Raw genomic sequence first — 6533 nt, 5'->3', positions numbered from 1 at the left:
TATCCTAAGAAAATTGTCTCTTCAATTGTTTATATTAGAAATTTCAAGCTCAAAAGGACCACTACATGGAAGTCCAAATTTCTCTTTTACTGTTTCGATATTTGTGCTCTGTAACAGATATTTCCGGGCTCCCCTATAAGCTCTTGTGAACGAATAAGTGGATAGCTTATAATAGTGTCTTTTTATCATTTTAGTCTTTTCTGTTGGGTAACTCTGGAAATTATCTTCTTTCATTTTCCTGCAACAGTTTATTATTGGTTTGTGGTATTTGTTAGTTGAGTGGCATTGGAAGTTCTTGACGTGAGTCCCGGATTGGCTGCAAGGCATAGTATCTATTCCAACCTCTGATATTATGCTTCTTTAGCTTTCTAGACATGCAATCATGTTGCAACTCTTGCTTCTGCTGGCAGCATAATAGTCTTGTTGATGGTACTAACAACTTTCCAATATTCTTTTCTTTGACCCGGTGATGTTAATTCTCCTTTTTTGTTAGTTCTTTATGAAGCCCTAATGACATTTTATAAGAGCATACTAAAGGAACTGTATTTCTTGTTTCAGCTGGATATGACTGAATTACTGTTTTTCTTAGATTATAATCGATGTTACAATGTACATGTTAATGATTTACGGTGATAAAATAGTTCCTCTATTGCTTGTGAGCCATCCTGCTATCTTTCTCATCAAGTATTAGTTTTTGTTTGGCGGATGGATTATCTTGTTGATCACCACTTCAACCAACAGGAATTGGAATCTCAGACCAGAAAAAGTAGCTTTGTGTATGTCAAGCTACAGTGACAATGTGGTTCTGTCTCATTCAGCCAAAATGCTCAGGACTAGTCCTTGTTACTTAATCTAAATTGTTCATTCTGTAATGTACTACCATAAGTGACAACTACCATACAAAAATTATATTTATCTGATTAGATTCTCTTATTCCAATCACAAAAACTAAACGACTGTGCGTAACTCGTAGAAGTTTTAGTTGAATCTCTTTTATGGTTTCCTTTGACCTGCAGAATGATGGTTTTGTATGGTGCTCCTGAAATTGTCCCCTTAGGATGTTCCAAGGCACTATCTTGAACCGTTCTTATCGCATCTTCTCTAGTATATAGTTTGCATTATTCTTTTTAATCTTTTTCTTTTGTTTAACTTTGAATTGCTTCAAGAATACGTAATTATTCTTTGTTCTGTATTGCCTTCTACTTCTCGTAGCATCATGTCAGGTAGTAGAGGGTTTTGGCCTTTTGGGTCTAAGCAAATTTCACTTCCTAATTTAAGAAGTTAAGCTCTTTGGGACCCTGGACCAATGTGGTTGAGAAATTGCAGTCAGCTAGATCGTTATCTTGAAGTACTTAGCTGCAATAAAAGTTGCATTTTAAATTGATTTTGATTCCTCTACCTCAATAATAAATTAATAATTACCACTGTTTTCCTGTTACACTGTTTGATGCAATTGGTTGGTCACTAGAAAGTTGATTCTATCTCTCTTTTCTTGTGATCTTCAATTTTGTTGGGAGTTTTTAAAAGGCAGTAATTGATTTGATGCATCCATCTGTTCATTCATATATGAACAAGTTTTACATTGTAAAAAAGCTAGACTTATTCCATTCATTTGCTGTTCGTCCACGTCATTCATTCGGGATAATTTTCTGAAAGATTTGATGGGAATATCATGATAGACATCTTACCATTTGATGTTGCATTATTGCTTGTTGGGTCAACATCATTGAGACCCAGTTCCTGAATGATAACAACTTGGTCAAATAGAAACTGGAACTACTTGTTCCATTATCCTCTCAGGAGTGCATTGTATTGAATTGCCCACCCTTTCCTTGTCCCCTTCTTTGCTTTCTTTGCATAATTGCTGGTAGTTGAGTTTGGAATTGTTTAGCTGCTCAAACTATGTTTACTTTCTTTCTTATCTGGCAGTGCCTACTGTTGAAGTATGTTGGGGAGGGAATAAATACTCTCTTTTATGTATGCAAGTCTGCAGTATTATTATTATTGCAACTACTTTCTTTTCTTGGATTGCAGTGGTTTGTTTGTTGGGTGGCAATTTCCATTTTTCAGATACTTTGTGCCCCCCCAAAGAGGAGGTGGAGGAGAGTGTGTATGTATATCCACTGCATGTTTGCATTAAATGTGGCCATTTGCATATATTTGATAGGTCCTACTTCTCTATCAGACTTTCCAGATTTTTTTTTAACATTTTTTTTTGACCAAACTATATCCCTTGTAAATATATATACATGTTTAAACATATCTAGTGTAATTTAAAACTTAAATTTGAGATTATATGAGTTGAAAACTATTCAGTAGCTTTCCCATTCATCAAAATTTCAACATAAGAAAGGTTTTACCAAAACAGTGAAAGGAGAAGTAGACGTTTTGGACGCTATCAAGTGCCCACTTTGCTTTGTTTTCCTTTCAAGTTCCCCAAGTAGAGCAGGCATATCCTGTCTCATGAGCCACCTTTTAGCCCAGAAGGAGAACTGGAATTTGAATGAAAGTTCTCCAACAGTGAAAAGATCTCAAGGTCAGAGAGAGAGAGATAAGAGTCTTGTGTTGGGTTTCATTTCATCTAACATAAAGATTTTTGAGTGAAACTTTTTAGGAGTCGGATAAAAAAGACTACTGGAAAAGAGACTTGCATATGGGATTCCTCTCTCTCTCTCTCTCTCTTTTGACTCTTTTGTGGTTTTTGAGGATAATTATGCTCCCAAAGATAGAGCATGCATGCATACTAGACATTTATGTCTCATCTATTAGGTAAAGTGACAATAATCTCGTGCATATGTTTAATTGTGCTCAATTGATTAAAATTACTCATGTTGTGCAAGTAGCTACTGATATTCAGTGGATACTATTAAATTCTTACTTCTTTTAAAATGAAAAAATTTAAAAGAAAAGAAGGCAATGTAATCTAGATATCCATCCAACTCGGCCCCATGAATCAATCGATATTGGCCTTTGAAATAAAAATACTATAGTAGGTGTTACCACAACCATCCCATGATAGAGATTATTGGGATGGTTGATCTAGTTTTCCAATCTATTAATTAGAAATGACCAACCTTAGCCTATTGATGCATAATTTATTATAAAAAGAAAGAAAGAGAAAGAGAAAGAGAAGCAATTAATGTTAATTGTTGAGTGGGGGGAGGTAATTAGGAAGGCCCACCTGAAGCTAAAGAGTTTTTGTTGGTGAGGATGTAACAGTAGGTGTAGTACTTACTTAGACAACCGACCCTTATCTCTAAGGGGACTGTGACTGCTCATTCAAATTAACTTGAAAAGAGGAAGATGATGAAGAAGAAGAAGAAGAAGAAGAAGAAGAAGAAGAAGAAGAAGAAGAAGAGACCCCACTTCCAATGAAAAGTTACTCCTGTCTGCTATAATGTTTATTTTGCTCCTGGGAGTTCCAACATCTTGAGCAGATGAACAATTCAAGAGCACTAATCTACTGCAGAGAGGGCCAGAGTTTATATTTGGTGCACCTAATTAGTTAGATGCTTACTATTATTCTCTTTTCATTTATGTATAACTTTCCTCCCTTTAAAAGCTTTAATATTTGTAAATCTGTACTCTTTCTTCTCTCATAACAATTCCATCTCTTTCATTTCTATCGAAATTTCTTACTATCCCTCTCGGCCCCAACTTTGATGATAGCAAATTTGTTCAAACGGTGTTAGTATTAATCTAACCTGGGACGTAAAACACGGGATATGATTTATAAAATATTTAAAAAAGGGTAAAAAAAAATTTAAGATAAAAACCTACATTATAGACTTTTTATGATGTGAACCCTAGGTTATCAATATTTTTCTGAAAAAAACTCGTACCTTTTAGAAAAGATATCATAATTAAATGACTGCTGCTACAATCACAGCACTGTTAGCATCCATTAGTAGATGGGCTAACTGGCTATTTGGAAGGCCATGTTTACTGGAAACATTTGGCATTGAGATATGGTGCCATCTCAGCTGATCCAAGAGCACCAAATGATACCATTAATTCAACCATAGGAACAGCTAGAGGAATAAAATAAGTTTGAACATTGGGCTTGGGTGAGTTTGGCAACTTTGGAAATAAATTCAGAGTTATATGTTGAGTTTTTGTCCAAGCTAGACTTATTCTTAATTTTTTTTATTGGAGTAGCTTAGCCCCCCCAAACTTAATACTGAAAAGTGTTTATTTTACTATAACTATAATAAAATGCTAATTAGATAAATATTTTTTCAAGTAAAACACTGATGATAAGTGTCTTTATAAAAAAAAAATGCTTTTACTAGAATAAAAAGATACATATAAAACGCTGAAAATTTAAATGTTTTATTGTTAAAAGTACAAAATGAGAAAGCTATAGATTAAAATATAAAGAAATTTTTTATAATATCGTAATTTTATGCTCGGTTATTTATTTTAGTCATAAAATATGTTATTATAAAGATACGAAAAAAAGTTCCTCCGAATATTAATTCTATTTTTTTTTTTCAATTTTTTTCTAAGAAAACGTTCAACTCTTCAATGTTTTTTTTTTAAATATAAAACGATGATAACATCTGTTAATTTTTGGTTGGGTAAGGTTCTACATACCTAAGATGATAAAATTTATTAGTATTTTATGTAAGGCTACGGTACTAGAATATATTTTGATATTAAGTTTGAGGTACAGTATATTTGTATACTGTGCGCATCACGACATGCCAGCACTAAAGAAGTATTTGAGGTAATTTAAGCTCAGTGTGGACCGAACTTAAATTGGTGTAGATCGATCATGTAGGCTGAACTAGTAAAGTGTAGATCTAGATGAAACCTTAGATTTTTCCTATTCTTATTCACCTAAGTCCAATCTAGAGATACTCCCAATTGCTATTAGAAGTGTACTAGATGTAGAGGAACTTCACGAACTCGATGGAGCTTCAAGTCAGTTTATGAGTTTTTGGTTCCCTGACGAAGAATATTTTCCACTTATAGTGAGAATGATGGGTATGTTCGTTATGTTCAAATACTTAGCCTATTTGATTCATGACTAATTAAGTGCTTACATATGCCAATACTTAAATAACTATGTACATCTGATACCCACATGTCCACTTTGGTCAGTATTTGGCACAAAAATATGTATTGTTGTTCCCGTGATTATTCCTACAGGAAACACCACATAAATATCCATAAATTATGAGCACAAACTTAGGAGTCATAATTTATAAATAAATATTTGATGAATATTTTAGAGAAAATAAGGTAACTATTGAAATTTTAGAAATTCCTGAAAGAATTTTACATGAGTCTCTTTTTTTTTTTGGTGTAGTTATTCCACTTTGATTTAATCTTCTATGTAAAATCACTTCTAACTGAGACTAAATCAAGATATGTTTCCACATTTAAGGGGAAACATATATTAAGAAATGATGATCAACTCTGAAGAGGGTAGGTAGCTTGGAGAAAATGTAACACATTGTAGTGAGTTCAAATTGCAAGTCCGCTTCGAAAATGGGATTATCCATAACTTGCAATAGCAAATTAATTTCCAAGTACATTTTCATTTGCTTACACTTTTAAGTTTTTGACCTCTAATGACCTCGGATGAGTTTTTATTTTTTTTCAACTTTTCTATCTTCTCTCTCATTTCTTTTCTCTTCCTACCGCTACAACAAAAAATTGCTATAGTTGTTGCATCAACTATAGAGAGAGAGGGATGCGGCAGTAAGAGAGTGAGGAAAGAAGAGAGAGGGGGGCACCGAAGAAAGAGAGAAGAAATGGAGGATTTTTTTTAAAAAAAATTAGAGTTATTTTTGTCAAGTTTTCGATAATAAGGAATTTGAAAGAGGGAGGAAAGGAGAGAGAGACGAAGAAAAAGAAGGAATAGGAAAGGAAAAATATTAAGAGAAAGAGAGGTTTTATTTATTTTTAAATTTAATATATTTTCTATTTTATTTTGATTTTTATTTATTTTTTACTTGTAGCCAAAATTAAAATAGTTCCAAAATAGAAGTCATATGATACTGACATTGGTGGCAAAATGATAGGCTTTGATAACAAATTTATAGGCTCTGATACTAATTGATGGGCTCTGATACCAATTGATGAGATCTGAAACTAAAAGATCGACTATGGAACAATTCCTTAAGATCTGAATTTATTGTAGGAAGCAGTCCGTGGGAAAATATTTGTCAGATATTATTTGGTAATTAGAAAATTATGAAACTAATTGGGTTGGATCTGTAACTTCCTAATCTACAACTTTTGTATTTATGCCCTTCACAGATTTGAACTGTAACAGGGACGAAAATACGGAATAACGTGGGTGATGGTGGTGGTGACGGGTGGAGTGGATGCTAGGGTTATGGATGGGTATGGAGATGAGGGTGAATTGTGGAAGTGATTAAGGGAAGTAGACGAAGGGAATGAAGTGGTCGAGATCCCAAAGAAGAGGGGGGTCTTGACAGACGATAGGCAAGAAATCAAGAATCCAAATAGCAATATGTAGTTGGTTGCCATCCATATATTTATAGAGGCTAGCCAACAAG

Source organism: Typha angustifolia, chromosome 6, assembly GCF_048772165.1.
Source record: "Typha angustifolia cultivar Huaian chromosome 6, ASM4877216v1, whole genome shotgun sequence".
Taxonomy (NCBI): Eukaryota; Viridiplantae; Streptophyta; class Magnoliopsida; order Poales; family Typhaceae; genus Typha; species Typha angustifolia.
The sequence above is the reverse complement of the archived record's forward strand: the minus strand, read 5'-3'. Positions refer to the sequence as shown.